Below are 18,285 nucleotides of genomic sequence, written 5' to 3' on the forward strand. Positions count from 1 at the left end.
TTAAATTTAAGAGATCATTTGTCAATCTGGAAAATTTCAATGAAGTATAAATTAAAAAAAAAAAACATTTGTATTTTTTCGGAATCATAACGTGAAATATGGGAAACTTCTCTGTAACTTGTCAGGACTGTTCAGGTTAGCCAAAGGACTATCCCGAAATAATTTTGAAAGGTATTCGGGATTATTTCGGTATTGTCTTTAGCTCATTAAGGAAGAAAGTTTAGCGGCTACTTCAGGATAGTTTTTAAAAAATTCCAATACCATCCTAAATAGCTTCGGCAATATTTTCGAACAATTTGGGAGCCATCATCGAAACACTTTCGGATGCTATCGGTATAATTTAAGTAATTGTTTGAGATAATTTCAGATATATATCGAAATACACATGATTTTGAGGCTATATCCAGCTAACTTCGGGGCTGTTTTCGAGTTAAATCCCGTGATTATATTGTGATTATATAGGTTAATTGTATCACTTACGAGTTACTTTTTGAGATTATTTCGAGCATCGTTTCGGAGCCATTTTGGGATCATTTCGAGACCATACCGGATCATATCGGAACTATTTCGGGAATACTTCAGGACTGATTTTATTTTCATTCATCCACTTTCAAGGAATCCATTCAGGACTATTTCTGTATTGTTTTAAAGATAATGCCTGAGGAGCTTCATATTAGAACGCAATAATTGTAGATGAACTCTTTCGAAAAAATTTTGAAATTATAATAAAAAAATGCAATATCTTAATATCTCTTTTTATGCAACCTTAAAATAATGATTATATTAAAATATGAAAAAAGTGTATGTTGAGTTTTACTACCAAACTCATCATCTGTACTTTTTTGGGACCATAAAAAAAATTCGCGCTCACCCGGACCGTTCGGTATTATTCGCGATAACTAAAACCCTATCTCGAAATAATATAGGTGTTCGAGATCATTTAAGGACTGTCGGCAGTTATTATTTTCGCGACAACTAAGGGTATGAATTAAGCGGGGACTGTCCTTATTGTTTTTTTTTTTTTTTTTAAATGTATCAAAACATTTATTTGAAGCAATTCTTCAGTTATAATTCATTTAATAATTTGGAAAAAATTAAAAAAAACGTGACATTAGGACGGACAAGGCCCCAAAAAAAATTTGATTGGACAATTCATAAGAGTTGTCTCCTTGGTTTCCAATATAAAATTTGATAAAAGCATATCACGTTAGGTGAATGGCATACCTTGTAAATTGCCTTTATATTTACCGACAATGAAGTTTCAAGTTTACATAGCTTATACAAAAATTAAAGTTAAAAAAAAAAATAAAATGTAAGGCGCGATAACCTCCGAAGAGATCTAAGGCCGAGCTTCTCTTCCAATTTGCGTCGTGCTCCTCTTGATTTTTCCCTACAAATTGGCCGGACGGGACCTACATGTTTTATGCCGACTCCGAACGGCATCTGCAAGGCAGATGAGTTTTCACTGAGAGCTTTTCATGGCAGAAATACAATCGGAGCGCTTGCCAGACACTGCCGAGTGGCGACCCCGCTTAGAAAAATTTTCTTCTAATTGAAAAATCTTATTTCTAAAATTTTGATGTTGCCTTGCCCGGGAGTTGAACCCAGGGCATACGGTGTGATAGGCGGAGCACGCTACCATCACACCACGGTGGCCGCCAATTATAGTTAACTTTATGATAATTATCTGATTAACAGGTTCTTAAGTGTAAATTTACTACAACTAAAATCAAACGCCAAGGAATAAGAATAAACATTAAATTGAGAAAGTGTCCTCCTAATGGGACCATTTATTGCATAAACCGTTCTAACATCACCCATGTAAAACAAATCATTACAACGAAGAATACGACAGGGTACATTAAAACGAATTTTCATGAGGAGGTAAGAACAGTCAATTGACATAAGATTTATCAGTAAACAGGGAGAGTGCTATGATGGTACAGGGTCTACAAAGTTCATCGAGTGCAACGCAAAGCGCACAAAAGCTCTCTGAACAGACTCAAACCGCTTGATATAAACAGCATGAAAAGGTCTCCAAAAAAATATCGCATATTCCAACCTCGATCTAACTAAAGATGTGTTTAATAGTTTGATATTATAAGGATCTGAAAATTATGAGCAATTACGGCGGATAAAAGTCAACATCGCATGTGCTTTAGAAACTATATAGCCAATGGTATAAGTTTCTAAGCTCATTTTGTAAGATTAAAGAATCATCCAAGCACTTTATTTCATGGTAAACTTTTAAGTAATCAGCATAAAGAAGAAACTTACACCTTGAAAAGCAAGATGATATGTCGTTAATAAATATGGGGAATAGTAGCGGGCCCAAAACGCTGTCGTGGGGACACCGGAAGTTGGGGCGAATGGAAAAGATGACACATTCTCTAGGCGAACGACACAGCTTCTGTTCTCTAAGTAAGAAGAGATCCACTACAGAAGGTCAGAGTGTAAGCCCAAGCATTCAAGTTTTGCCAGTAGTATTTGATGCGATACCCTAACGAAAGCCTTAGAAAAATCAGTATAGACCCCGTGGATTTGGTAGCCCTTTTGAAAGGAATGCAAACAGTCTTCCGTAAAAAAAGCCAAATTAGTTATGTTAGATCTACCCGCAACGAAACCGTGCTGCTGAGGACAAAGTAGATGTTTCGCGGAGAAGTAACTTTTATTCTTAACTATGCACTCAAATAGCTTTGACACAGTGGTAAGTTTGGATATCATCGGCCTATAATTTTCGATATCATTTTTGTTACCACCTTTAAGGATAGGCGTAATAAAAGTCAATTTCCACGCATCAACAAAAACTCCGGCAGATAGTGACATATTAAATATGTGCCTAAAAGGGACAATCAAATATGAACAACTTTTCAACAGGACAGCCGAGAGGCCATCTGCGTCAGTTGTGGTTGACATCTTTAGCTGTTCAACACAATTAGCTATGTCCAAGTCAGTCAAGCATAAAAAATAAATAAATGTAAAGCGCGATAACCTCCGAAGAGATCTAAGGCCGAGCATCTCTTCCAATTTGCGTCGTGCTCCTCTTGATTTTCCCTACAAATTGGCCGGACGGGACCTACATGTTTTATGCCGACTCCGAACGGCATCTGCAAGGCAGATGAGTTTTCACTGAGAGCTTATCATGCCAGAAATATATCCGAAGCGCTTACCAAACACTGTCGAGGACGACCCCGCTTAGAAAAATTTTCCTCTAATTGAAAAACCTTATTTATAAAATTTTGATGTTGCTTTGCCCTAGGTGTTAACTCAGGACATACGGTGTGGTAGGCGGAGCACGCCTATCTACAACTGGCAGATGTTCAGACGAAACCCCACTACTATTATCCGTAACGAAATTTGAGCCGTTTCCGAAATTGGGTTGGCCGAAACACCTATAAGTTGGACCGATTTCGGAATATCCCAACAATTCTTTTTTGACTTAATATAGCTCCAAAAAAAATGTAGGGTTGCATTTAATACTGTTTTCAACATTATGGATGTACCGCCGATACAAAAATTATTGAGCTTATTAAATTCAGCTCTGTAAAATATGTAGCGTTCACGAACATTGGCATTGGTAGAGCGTGTATGCTTTTATAGAACTTATTCTTTAAATTTCTTAATCGTTTGAATTCTTTGGAGAACCACGGACGTTTATTTTTTGTTGCTCTATGAAATGGGATGTTATTCACACAGACGTCATAAATTGTTGACTTAAAAATATAATAACAACCAGTTACACCTGTATTTCCAAAAAGATGGTCCCAATTCAAATCAAACAAAATGTTTAACTCATCAAAATTACATCGGGAGTAGTTAAAGGCCACTCTATTATCATATGTTGGTAGTTCGAAATATTGATAAAACTCAAGCTCCAGCATTAATGGGCTATGTTGATTTGGAGGGGAGATGTAACTAGCTGCTATCCTAGATAGACATAAAGTTGAAGCGGAAATTTTAAAAGTATTTTTTCCGCTTTAAAATTGCATAATCTCTTCAATGTAATAACAAATATACATTTGAATAAAACTTTCCCAAAACATAGAATTTGTCATTCGTTTTTCGCAAATTGTTTGGATAAAGTAACGAAAAGTTATTGCCATTTTTGGCAGAAAGTTTTTCGAATCTGCGATATGTTGTAGCACCCTGTACACTATACCCATATAAATGCATATTTAAAAAGAACAAAAAAAAAAATAAAAAGGAAAAAGGAAAAAACAAAACCTAATGACAAACTATTCACCATTGCTGCTTTTGACGCTAAATTCTGCACACATTTAACGGTTTTCGCGCCTTTTGTCGCACGCTCCCAAAAATCATTGATTGAACGTTTAACCGGCTGCATGTCAGCACGCACATGTCGCTAATGCAACGTAAAACCTCAAACATATCTCACAGCGGTTTGATAGGGAGTTTAGTACAGCCGAATTAAGTCAAGCTGTGGAAAATCGAGTGTTGTCTTTAAACTTATGTTCGGCTGGAGTTTGGAGGCACGAAATAATTTTTTTGTGTGTAACATGAAACGAGTGTGAAACTTTTGATTGTAAATTATGTCACTTAATTCACGCAACATTAATTTAAAAAATTTGATTGTTTTGTGGTTTATATAATATCACACTGTGCATTGCAAATAGAAGAGAACCAACTAAAACAGAAACGATTAAATCTTTAAAAAATTGTTTAAAAAAAGCTAAATATTACTCTAAATTAGATTCATAAAACAGACCATTGGTAAACGATGGTAAGCACTAGCTCTGGAGAATAAAGAGTTACGAATGTTTTATTTCTTGTGGTTTGACGCTCTAGGTTCTTTAAATCTGACTCGCCAATTTCAGAGAAAAGCGGCGCACAGTGTTCCGTGTAGAACAAGCTAGCTGGACAAAAACAAAGTTTTTATTCCAAGAATATTGTAATGGAAAATGAAAGAAAACAACAAAATAACGGGATTTTTTTGCACACATTTGTTTTTTTCGCTTATTATATCTTGAGTAATTGAAGTAAGTAAGCAGGAGTGGCCGTAATTTGCGTTGATTAATTTACAAAAATAGTGTTGAATATTACTTTTTATAATACTTTTAACTAACACTTTTGCATAATTTTTGTGAAGGATTCTAAGCTCGAAGGTAAGTTGAATTTTTTAATAGTAATCGTTTCGCAATTAGAATATTTTTAATATATTTAAGATTCCGTTATTAGCAAGAAAATGTACTTTTTGCCTACATATTTAATTTTAGAAAGGGACAAGTTATATGTACCCGCGTGTACCCACGCCATATGTTACATATGTTATAGTCCCAAGTATTTTCTAATAGTCGAAAGAAAAAACCATTGCAATTTTTTGCACATATATTTAGATTTTTTTTTTTTTTTTTTGTAGATTTAGTATTAACCATAGCAAGAATGGAGTTTTTTGAAATTTGGTTGAAATATTCGAAAGAATCGAGAAATAAGGAGTTATTGAGTTGCATTTTGCTTAAAGCTGATTTAAGAGAAGTAGCTGAGCATTCGTTAAGAAATTTAAGTCAACAAATTTCAAAATGCTCGTCCAACATCGATCAGAAATGACATCGGGAGCGATTTTGTAATAAAAACTTGGAGTGGCTTTCGGGAATAGATTTCAAGTTTTCAATTACGATGGATTTAAGGTTGCCATCAGAGCAACCATCTTCGTCTTCAGGTAACCCAGGACCCGGAAGACCACAGAAGGACTTTCTGCTTTCCAGTCAAAAGACCAAACGTCGTCGAGTGAACGACCTAATGCAATACAGAAGTGCTGGTGAGTTATTTTATTCGGCAGAAGTATCAACGCGGATGTTCGGCAACAGGAATATTGCTAATATCATAAAATTTTCAAAAAATAAACCACACAAAAACGACGAAAAAGGTAACATGTGAGCAAGGTGCAAGATGCTCGAGCAGTGTAAAAGCTTTGGCATACTATGTATACAGCAAGTCGAAGACTCATGGGTACAAAACTATTCGGAAGTGGAGTATCAAGGCAGGCCATAAGGCTTATCCATCATTTTATAGTTTAAGAAAAGCTAAAAGCTAAGGCAGAATGCTACCCAAATGAGATTGATGTGGGTGAAACAAGTGCTGAAATTAAAGTTCAAGCCGTATTAGATAAAACTGTTGAACGTTTAATTTTAGCAAATCAAGAAGTTCTTGTTAGATATGAATGATGAGATACGGATTTTTATGCCTAAATGAGATAATCTTGGTTTTGGCTTCCCTACTCTCCATGGCTGGATAAAATGTTTTCAATGCTTGCTTCAGATAAGTTATCGCCTCGAAGTAAAAAAATGGCAACTTAGGAATGAGGTAGATAAAGAGAGTGTTAAGCAACGTTCCAATGAAATGCAGAATAAATTTAAAAGTGAACTTGGATTGATAGTAGATCAACCAAAATCAGGATTCGGCAATACCAATGATGGTAATACTGCTCGAAAGTTTTTCGAAAATTCTGAGGCTAGTGCTGAGATTAGGGGATTGGATGTAACGCTCACCAAAAGATTCGATACTCTGCTTCGCGCATTAGCATCTGGGTATAATATCAATATCCAATATCCAAAAATTTTAGATATTTGCGAGTGAGACTAAAAAACTATACATAGATCTCTATCTGTGGTTTTATATGCCTGCTACAGTTCATAAAATCTTAGTGCATAGTACTGATATTACAAAATCAGCAATTTGGCCTATTGGTCAACTTTCTGAAGAAGCACAAGAAGCCCGTAACAAAGATTTGAGACAATGCAGGGATGATAAAACACAAAAGCAGTCGCGTGTAGCCACGAATAGAGATCTTATGAATATATTACTTACAACATCGGATCCTTTAGTTAACAGCTTAAGGGAGATAACCAAGAAAAAATTTAAAAGCCTGACTTCAGAAGTCTTACATTTACTGTCCTCCGATAATGTTGAGGAGTCAATAAATACCCCATTTGTTTCAAGCTTTCACAGTAATGATGCTCATGGCTATTCCACAAGTGACTCATCGAATGACAATGACGATAATGAATGGTAACATAATTATAAAAGAAAACTTCTGCTATAACTTTTTCCTTGAACAGTAAGTAGTAAACTTAAGTAAAAAGAAGTAAAATTTTAGAAAAAAATAAGAAAAAAGGCACATATGGTTAAAAAAATATTATACTTGTAATAAATAACTACAAATAAAACTGAAAATATCAGAAAATAATTTTTCCAGCTAGCTTGTTCTACACGAAACACTGTGCAGCGGCTGTACAGTAACGACAAGAATATTTTTTGGCTAAGGATGGGCAAACATAATTTGTTGGTCGGTGGGAGACGCGAAGGGCCGCATTCAATGTGTTTCTCAAAAATGAAATTAAAATTTTCCTTCTTTGTTATTTCAGCAACAACGATGAGAAACAGTCATGGTCGTGTGAGAGAACGGTGTACGGGTGTTTTCAGCGTATACACTCAAGTTGATGAAACAGGATAACTATTTGATATTTTGTGCGAGATGACTGTCCGAATAAGCCGAAGGCGAGTCCGCCTGATCATTGACGCTGAGTCAAATGTGCATCAAACAATTTGGGGGAACTCAGATACCAATCCGAAGTATGAGTCTTTAATTACATTTATTGTAGAAATTATTTTAGTAAGAACTATTGAATGTCCAATTTGGAGGATAATGCTAAGAAAACAGTATCTATTGTACTGGCCCTGGAGAGAAAGCTTTGCAGTGTTTTTTGTCTTTTGGAAATAGGCAAGCTGGTTTTCCTCTATAAAGGGCTGGTCTTATGTAACGCACTGGAACTACCAAAATGTTAGTGACATCTTATGGCAGTACCGGCAGCGAATATTAGAATAACAACAAACTTTACAATATATTGCAAATAACGTTGTTGTACCTAGAAAAATTTATATTGGGAACAAGATAGTATCTTCGAAGTTTTTATTTCCAAACATGCCAATATAAATGCCAATATATGAGGCTATATATAGATATGGGATTTGTGAAAAGTGGTATACTTTAACTGGTTTCTTACTACTTGGCCAGTACACTGGGCGAAAAATGACTACAAAGCAGGTATCAATAAATGTGAATGTGAATGTGCATATAAACAGAAATGTATTTATCTATACATAATTTTAGAAGAATGTTTATAAGTACAAAATGTAGAGAAAAGTTGCGCTAAAGCTTTCAGTTTGCAGTAAGCTTTTTCAAAGCTTTTCTACGCTGTCTACAGTGGTTTATAAAAATGATTTTTTGCAGCCAAATTTTATGGTGAAAGCTCGTAGCATTTGTGCTTTAAGCTCATTTATTTTTAAGAGACTGCTACTCTTATTTATAAGAGCAGACACAAATAGTGTTGCCAGAGTAAGTTTATGAGAAAAGAAATACATATGAGACACAATAAGATTTTAACTTGAAAAATAATATTTTTATATCCACCCACCATCTTAATTATATAAATTTTCAAAGAAAAATTTTTCTAATAAATATGCTATCGTTTTATTTTTTACTTTCTTTTCACGAAAATTTTTAATTGTAAACAATTTATCAGCCTACTAGTATTGAGGCTGTTATCCAAAATAAACTAAGATTTGTTTAAGCTTGTTTTTAGCTTTGAAAACGTTTTACTTTCAAATAAACTCTCACCTTTGGCAACGCTAAACAAAGTGCAGTTTATCACAGAAATGAATATAGCTGAGCTGAATATAGGAATGAGCAGAGAAATGAAGTTGTGAGCTAATATTAAAGAGAAAATAATAGTAAAAAATAAAAAAAAAACTGAAACTTATTTACAGGGATTGTGGTGATAAGAATAATAACATAAGCGGGGCCCTTAAATTTGTTGCTTACAAATAAGACATTGATTTTGCTCTAACAAGAATTTTTAAAAATTTATTACTGCTTTTGACAGCTCAGATTTCTTGATATCGCAGACTTGTATGTATCAAAGCTATACATATTTCCTTTTTGCGAGAATAGTTGAAGAGAAGAACGGAGTGTAATTTATTATAGTGTTATTGGAAGTTTCTTTAACAACCAAACAGAAAACCCTTATCAGGACTTATGTTATAAAAAACCCGTTCCACTTAGCAAATACTAGGAGCTTTTTTTTTTATAATAAGAGTATAAAGTTGCAAGACCCACACATCTTACAGCCCCGCGCTTGAGCCCACGCCTTTTCCCGATTGGTCGGTGATGTGCAACATTCGCCATCTTTTAATCTCGCCCAACCTGATTGAAACATTTACATAGAGAGCAAGCTTCGAGGTCTGAGCGCTTTTTATCTAGCTCATCTAGCTTTTTCACTCTAATGCTATCCTATATGCACTACACTCTAACACACTTTTAGTTGTTATTTTGGAACCATTTCGGCGACCTTGCGCCTTACATTGTTGTTTTTGTTTTTGTAGCGATAAATACACTCCCCGAAGGTCTTGGGGAGTATTATCAATCGTGATGGTCCTTTCCCGGATATAGATCCGCTATGCTTTGGTAACAATCACCATTAAAGTAGAAGTCAGATCATATCGAAAGCGATTTAATTTAACCACATTGAAATTTCTAGGCCATCCTGCCCTCACTCCGTAGTCCCATACGGAAATTCAAGTCGTTAGAGTCTCGGTTGCATGAAAAACAGGATTCACCACAGGTAGGTGAGGTTGACAATTGGTTTGGAGCATCTGTGAATTGCCCTTAAAGCTCCTGAAAAGGGGTGTGCTACACAGCCCCTTTGAATCAGATGGGCTTTTCAGTCGCCTTGTACAACATGCATATTGGCTACGAGTATATTCTAAGCCCCTAACCCCATGGGGCTGCGCCAGCCAACTCCTTCTGTTGTGGCTCTAAAAGCCCCTTTGTAGCGCAGTTACGGAATTACCTGTAAGTTCTTCCAGTAATAAATACCCTATGCTGTGCGCTAATGTCACATCAAGGCACTGAGCCTCATTGCATCTGTTAACGCTATGTTCTATGCCACCGAACACAAGAGAAAGGCATATTCTGTTTGAGGCAACTTCAACTCCGGTTGCGTACGTTGTAAATTCGGCAGGTCCCTCGTCGAACCGCTGGAGCAGTTGATTGATATCCAGCGCCCACACCACATATCCCGCCCTTGGTGTGCCCACTGATTTCGTGGCCTCATCTTTCTGGAAGTTTTCATACCGCCGATCCAGACATTGCTAAAAGTCGGCAATATTTAAGAAAACTCCTAAGGCGTACCAGGTGTAATATGGTGCATTATATACTTGCTTTATTTTCAACACACCCAACACCCCGTTTCCGTTAGTGTCAAAAAGTACTTTTGAGTTATAAGTGGAGTTATGGAGTTAGACGCAAGGTCGATCAATCTATCCCTCACAGTTTATCATCGGTGGTCAACGCATTGAAGGTGCGATATGTATCTTGTCAAAGTATCACTGCCATTTTGAGTGTTCCTTTTATTAGCTTAATTTATAAGTTTTTGTTTTTGTTGGTTAATACTACACCAACTTAAATTAACTGCGGCAAAGTGGTGTTATTGGCCCATAAAATGATGATTTTTTGCACAATATGCATATAATATTTCCTTGAAGCTTTTGGTTTACGTGACTTTGACCGATTTGAAAATATTGAGTTTATCGAGTTTTTTAAGGATAGAAGTGAACCTTCGTGCACAACCGAAAAATGATATTGTTTACTTTTAAGCGTCACTAATTATAAGAGTCCTTTTAATCGAGAAAAATTCTAAAAAAGCTATTAATTACTTTAATTTAAGTATTTAGTACGCATAAATGTCAGGATAATTAAAATTTTTATTTGACTTTGTATCAACGGCATTTCTTCATAAAAGATTCACATAATTTGCATATCAAAGTAAAGCATTTATCTTTGTAGGCATGTGTGTGCTGCTAAGCCATTAATTGCATTCAACTGGTGGCAATTTTAATATATATTTATGAAGAGAAAGTAAGCGAAAGCACGTAACTGCATTTATTTATTCTTCTCGGCATATTAGCTATTTACATAGAGAATTTTGGCATAACAGTTGATGTCGTTCATGTTTGGCATTTTTGTATCTATGTATATAAAAACTAGCAGACCCGGCTTTCGTTATTCTGCCCAAACTTTGGTTTAGCCGCATAACTTTAAAGAAGTTTTTACATCTAAATCCCTTCCCCACTTTCCTATATCGTCGCTTTCTCCCTCTCCGCCTTTTTCAAAACTTATTTTCTCTAGCTCCCCCTGTATCTCCCCCTCAGCTCCAAATATCCCTTTTTTTCTATCTTCGCCTAACTCTATCTCTTTCTCAGTCCTTTCTCCTTCCCTCGTTTTTCTTCTCGCCAGTTTTTTCTCCATCCCTTATTTCCAGTTCCAGTGCTAGTCCCAGTCTCAGTACGAGTGCCAGTCTCGGGGCCAGTCCCAGTAGTAGACTTAGTCGGAGTCGCAGTCCCAGTCCCTGTCGCGGTCCCAGTCCAAGTCACAGTCCCAGTCGCAATCCCTCTCCCAGTCCAAGTCCCAGTCGCAGTCCCAGTACCAGTGGGTTGTATGTATTTTTTAATGCTATTTCATAAAAAAATAAAAACAAAAAATTTTTTTGAAAAAAAAGATTAAGGTGTGGTATTACAACAGCACATTTGGATTGATTGATTAAGGATTCCTAGTTTAATAATTATTTTAAAATTACAGACAAGAGCTGTGGCTGACAAGGCCTTAGGCTTAATCGATAACAAGTATCAATATTATTAATAATTGTTTGCTTACAAACAATTATATACTTTTTTAGATAATTCCAAATTCATTAGCAGACCCGATAGACATTGTATACTACGCGTCCCCAATATGGTTACCGAGCCTAAAAGAAACACACTAGAGAAAACTTTACGCCTATTAAAACGTCGCCCTCAGAAATGCCGAGCACCCAGAAACTAGTGCATCCCATCCGACATCTGATTGAAGAGGCCCGCCTGCCAGGAACTTTAAAATCACTCCGTAAAAATTTCCGCACTCAAGAACTTAGCCGTTTCAAAACGAGGAGCACGACACGGCCCTCAGAAAAAGGTGTTGGACCACTTTGTCAGGGATTGCTCGAATAGCTCCATTCTGAAAGACAAACTCCCTTAACTCGCAGCGGAAGAAAAGAAACTGCCAAAGGAGGCGCGCGTCACTCTAACTTAACTTATATCTGAGTACCGTAATGCGTTAAACTCACACACAATCTATGTCCCACTTGTAATGTGTCCCCCATGACACCAACAATTTTTTCAATTGCAATGTGAATGAGTGAGTAAGTAGTGTGAAACCAAGGTCTCTAACACCCTTAATTCTAATAGGTCCAACCTAGAAGATATAGAAGGTTTCCCGATCGCAGTCTTTAAAGTTTACATTTCAGTAATGCTTCATATACAACATTGAGCAATGACTTTGAACCCACAAAGTGTACGTATGCTGAGCGACATAGGGGGTTACATTGCATTACTTAGTGACCATATCTATGAACTTAATACAGATGGGATCGCACAGTGTGCCAAAAAACATCTGCCTCGAATAAAATTCGTTCATTAGCAGGTAAAGATGTGTAACTCATACGGGCGTTGTGTTATTGCGTTGATGCCGCAGTGGTGCCATTTGCGCTAGTATAACATCCACTAATACCCTGGAGAAATCGCGCCAGTCACACTAGATTTGTATAAGCTCTTCTTTGACAGAACGTAAACTGGCAATGGGAAAGTCTGCTAAAAGTAAAGTCAATCATGAAGATGGGCACGTAGTCAATTTGAAAGGGCTGCCTTAAAGTAGACCGTCATATATTTTTACAAAATACTTACTAGCAAAACTTCAGTACCCATACCTTGCGCGAACTTTTTGGCACATATCTTTTGAACCAGGTAGAATATTTCAATGAAATAAAAACCAAAATGTGTATTCGTTGTTACTCTACAAGTATATTATTATAAATTATATTATTTTGTTTTGCATTTATCAGGACAACAACAAAAACAAAAATCCACTGTTGCATGTCCTGATTTTATTTGCCCATATCTCTGAAACCAGTAGGAATATTCGAATGAAACAAAAGGCAAAATACTTGTTATATATTAAAATATACATTTCAAAAAAAAATCAGAGAAATCGGTTGAATAAGCATTAAAAAATCGCAAAATAAAGTCCAGGGTACAAACGTATCCCGGGTGTGTGTTTACGTGGTATTTTCTGGGTGTATGTTCTAGGGTTAGGAAATGTACTTCTTGGTATCCTGCACAAATCGATCAGCAAAAAAGAGGATTTATTAAATATTTCGGGAAGAATTTAAACAGTGCGACTTCAGGTCGATTATGCCTTGCAAATTTCATCAAAACCTTTTCACAGGGAGGGGGCAGACTGCTTCAATGATTCGGGTATTTATACTTTTACGTAGAACATAACTCGAACGTATGCATGTGTGAAAGCCATGAGCTTTGTTGTTGGCGCATAGCGCTAAAGTTTTGCGCTGCAGTTTGCCGTTGATGGCAGTGTACAACAAGTAAAGTCGGGACTGTCTTTGGCTGTGCCGAAGACTTCATACCTTTCATGAATGGGGCTGAACAATAATCTTAACCCGTTCGTAATCTCCAAATAATCGGATGTATAAGATAAGAAATATGTAGTGAAAAGATGTACATACTTAAACGATTTTTCGGATATATATTATATTTAGCTCCGATCGGAATGATTTTTCAGGAAATCTTCTATGATATATTGGAATATATATCACCAAGTTTCACGCTTTTATTTTGGAAACTAAGGGAGAAATGGCCAAAAATCTTTCTGTCTGAACGATCGGTTGTATGGGATATATACTATATATAGGAATGACCAAAATCGTCTTATCTGAACGATCGGTTGTATGGGAGATATATGTTTTAGTGGTCCGATCCTACCGGATCCGACAAAATATAATACAAAAATATATCCTTGTGCCAAATTTGATTGAGATATCTCAAAATTTGAGGACAAGTTTACGTACAAACAGACAGACGGAAAGATGGACGGACAGACAGGCGGACATGGCTATATCAACTCAGTTCGTCACCCTGATCAATTCTGTATACTTAATGGTGAGTCTATTTCCTATATTTCTCAACGTTACAAACATCGGACCAAAGTTAATATGCCATTTCATGTTCACGAAAGGTACTAAAAGCGCCAATACCAACCCTAACAAGTAAGGAAGGTTAAGCTCGGGTGTAACCGAATATTACATACTCAGTTGAGAGCTATGGTAACAACATAAGGGAAAATAACCATGTAGGAAAATGAACCGAGGGAAACCCTGGAATGTGTTTGTATGACATGTGTATCAAATGAAAGGCATTAAAGAGTATTTTATGAGGGAGTGGGCCATAGTTCTATAGGTGGACGCCATTTAGGGATATAGCCATAAAGCTGGACCAGGGTTGACTCTAGAATGCGTTTGTACGATATGGGTATCAAAAGAAAGATGTTAATGAGTATTTTAAAAGGGAGTGGGACTTAGTTCCATAGGTGGACGCCGTTTCGAGATATCGCCATAAAGGTGGACCAGGGTGACTCTAGAATGTGTTTGTACGATATGGGTATCAAAAGAAAGGTGTTAATGAGTATTTTAAAAGGGAGTTATCATTAGTTCCATAGGTGGACGCCGTTTCGAGATATCGCCATAAAGGTGGACCAGGGGTGACTCTAGAATTTGTTTGTACAATATGGGCATCAAATGAAAGGTATTAATGAGGGTTTTAAAAGGGAGTGGTGGTTGTTGTTTAGGTGGTCGCCTTTTCGAGATATCGCCATAAAGGTGGACCAGGGGTGACTCTAGAATGCGTTTGTACGATATGGGTATCAAATGAAAGGTGTTAATGAGTATTTTAAAAGGGAGTAATCATTAGTTCCATAGGTGGACGCCGTTTCGAGATATCGCCATAAAGGTGGACCAGGGGGACCCTAGAATTTGTTTGTAAAATATGGGTATCAAAAGAAAGGTGCTAATGAGTATTTTAAAAGGGAGTAATCCTTAGTCCCATAGGTGGACGCCGTTTCGAGATATCGCCATAAGGTGGACCAGGGTGACTCTAGAATATGTTTGTACGATATGGGTATCAAATTAAAGGTATTAATGAGGGTTTTAAAAGGGAGTGGTGGTTGTTGTTTAGGTGGTCGCCTTTTCGAGATATCGCCATAAATGTGGACCAGGGGTGACTCTAGAATGCGTTTTTACAATATGGGTATCAAATGAAAGGTGTTAATGAGTATTTTAAAAGGGAGTGATCCTTAGTTCCATTGGTGGACTCCGTTTCGAGATATCGCCATAAAGGTGGACCAGGGGGACCCTAGAATTTGTTTGTACAATATGGGTATCAAAAGAAAGGTGTTAATGAGTATTTTAAAAGGGAGTAAACTTTAGTTCCATAGGTGGACGCCGTTTCGAGATATCGCCATAAAGGTGGACCAGGGGTGACCCTAGAATTGGTTTGAACAATATGGGCATCAAACGAAAGGTGTTAATGAGTATTTTAAAAGGGATTAGGCCTTAGTTCTATAGGTGGACGTCGTTTCGAAATATCGCCACAAAGATGGACCAGGGGTGACTCTAGAATGTGTTTGTACGATATGGGTATCAAATTAAAAGTATTAATGAAGGTTTTAAAAGGGAGTGGTGGTAGTTGTACATGTGAAAGCATTTTCCAGATATCGCCAAAATGTGGACCAGGGCGGCCCAGAACATTATCTGTTGGATACCGCTAATTTATTTATATATGTAATACCTGCCAAGATTTTAAGTGTTTTTTATTTCGCCTTGCAGAACTTTTTCATTTTCTTCTACTTAATATGGTAGGTGTCACAACCATTTTATAAAGTTTTTTCTAAAGCTATATTTCGCGTCAATAAAACAATCCAATTACCTTACCATGTTTCATCCCTTTTTTCGTATTTGGTATAGAATTATGGCATTTTTTTCATTTTTCGTAATTTTCGATATAGAAAAAGTGGGCGTGGTCATAGTCGGATTTCGTTCATTTTTTATACCAAGATAAAGTGAGTTCAAGTAAGCACGTGAACTAAGTTCATTAAAGATATCTGGAGTTGAATGTTGATATAATTTACTTATATACTGTAAAGATATTAAATTTTTTGTTAAAATTTTACGTTAAAAAAAATTTTTTTTTAAAAGTGGGCGTGGTCCTTCTCCAATTTTGCCAATTTTTATTAAGCGTACATATAGTAATAGGAGTAATGTTCCTGCCACATTTCATCATGATATCTTCAACGACTGCCAAATTACAGCTTGCAAAATTTTAAATTACCTTCTTTTAAAAGTGGGCGGTGCCATTCCCATTGTCCAAAATTTTACTAATTTTCTATTCTGCGTCATAAATTCAACTCATCTACCAATTTTCGTCGCTTTATCTGTCTTTTGTAATGAATTATCGCACTTTTTCGGTTTTTCGAAATTTTCGATATCGAAAAAGTGGGCGTGGTTATAGTCCGATATCGTTCATTTTAAATAGCGATCTGAGATGAGTACTCAGGAACCTACATACCAAATTTCATCAAGATACCTCAAAATTTACTCAAGTTATCGTGTTAACGGACGGACGGACGGACGGACGGACGGACATGGCTCAATCAAATTTTTTTTCGATCCTGATTATTTTGATATATGGAAGTCTATATCTATCTCGATTCCTTTATATATGTACAACCAACCGTTATCCATTCAAACTTAATCTACTCTGTGAGCTCTGCTCAACTGAATATAAAAAGTAAGATTAGCTATAAAGATAAAGCCTTAGCGAATTAAAGATTGTAAGCTGAAGGAAGGGGACATTGCTTCGGTTAATATATCATCCATCAATTACAAAAAGACAAGTCTATCATTTAAATGTGGTCAAAAATTTTAAATTTGCATAAAAACTTTTATTGTACCAAAAAAAAAAAAACCGTAAGAGAAAAAAACTCTGACACACACGCAAAATTGTTGTAAATCTCCAACATCTGTTTTGGTACACACACTATACAAAGGGGGATATAAATAGTCTAAAAAATTCCAACTAAGTATTTACGGAAATAAATATGCAAAAATAAACGTGTAAAGCTTCTTTTAAGCTTAACTGTAGAAAAAAAAAAAAATTAATTAAAGCTTTTAAACGTTTACAAATAGAAAAACGTGCATTGACAAATTACGAAAAAATTAGCAAAAACCCATTCTCATCTTCAGCTTAAATACCATTAAATAAGTTTTAATTAGGGTACATGTCTTTAAGTGGGAGTATCATTAAAGCGAATGTGGGAAATTTAATTGTGTTTATTTTACCACAAAAAGTTTTAGTAGGTGATGACTGTGTAGGTGGTGGGTTTTAACGATTTTTATATTATTGTTGGAAATTGTGAAGGATAAAAGATACGAGAATAGCACAGTTTTTGAAGCAATTAAAGGATGGATTATAAAAGCTTAAGAAGGTGAAATTAAAACCATAAATTTATGCTTAAGAAGAAAGTGACTTTCTACGCATACATACAAGTACACTAGGCCGGGTCGATTTGTGGGAAAAAAATCGCCCATTGCTCTGTGAAAATCAAATTCTAGGGATCAAAATAAGAAACTTTGCCGAAGGAACCATACCTCTAAAACAAATTCTGGTGTCCCCCAATTTGGGTCGAACTTTTGGGTAGGGGCAAATTTTGAAAAATCCCTCTTTGACCCATTTAGAGTGCTCCAATCAAGTCCAAATGTATGACCGACCCCCACTAACTTTGGAGGCCCGACCCACCGATGCCAGTGGCACACCCCCTGGAACCCCCTGGAACCCCCCGGGGGGTTCACCATACAAGCATTTCAAAAAATCGCCGGTTTTGCACTTTTCATGAAAAAATCAGCACAAACATATCCATACCAACTGAAAAGAGGTGCACCACTGCGTATACGTAACATTTTATTATTACGTATAAACAAATAAAAAAATTTGCAATAAAATAATTTGAAATGTTTGTATGGTGAACCCCCAGAGGGGTTCCAGGGGGTGTGCCACTGACATCGGTGGGTCGGGCCCCCAAAGTTAGTTGGGGTGGGACTCGATTGGAGCTCTCTAAATGGGTCAAAGTGGGATTTTTCAAAATTTGCTTCTACCCAAAAGTTCGACCCAAATTGGGGGACACCAGAATTAGTTTTAGAGCTATGGTTCGTTCGGCAAAGTTTCTTATTTTGATCCCTAGAATACGATTTTCACAGAGCAATGAGCGATTTTTAAATCGAACCGCCCTAATGTACACATTTTTGGATCGGACCGTGCTTATATGATAATTTT

Source organism: Eurosta solidaginis, chromosome 2, assembly GCF_040869045.1.
Source record: "Eurosta solidaginis isolate ZX-2024a chromosome 2, ASM4086904v1, whole genome shotgun sequence".
In the NCBI taxonomy this organism is placed as follows: domain Eukaryota; kingdom Metazoa; phylum Arthropoda; class Insecta; order Diptera; family Tephritidae; genus Eurosta; species Eurosta solidaginis.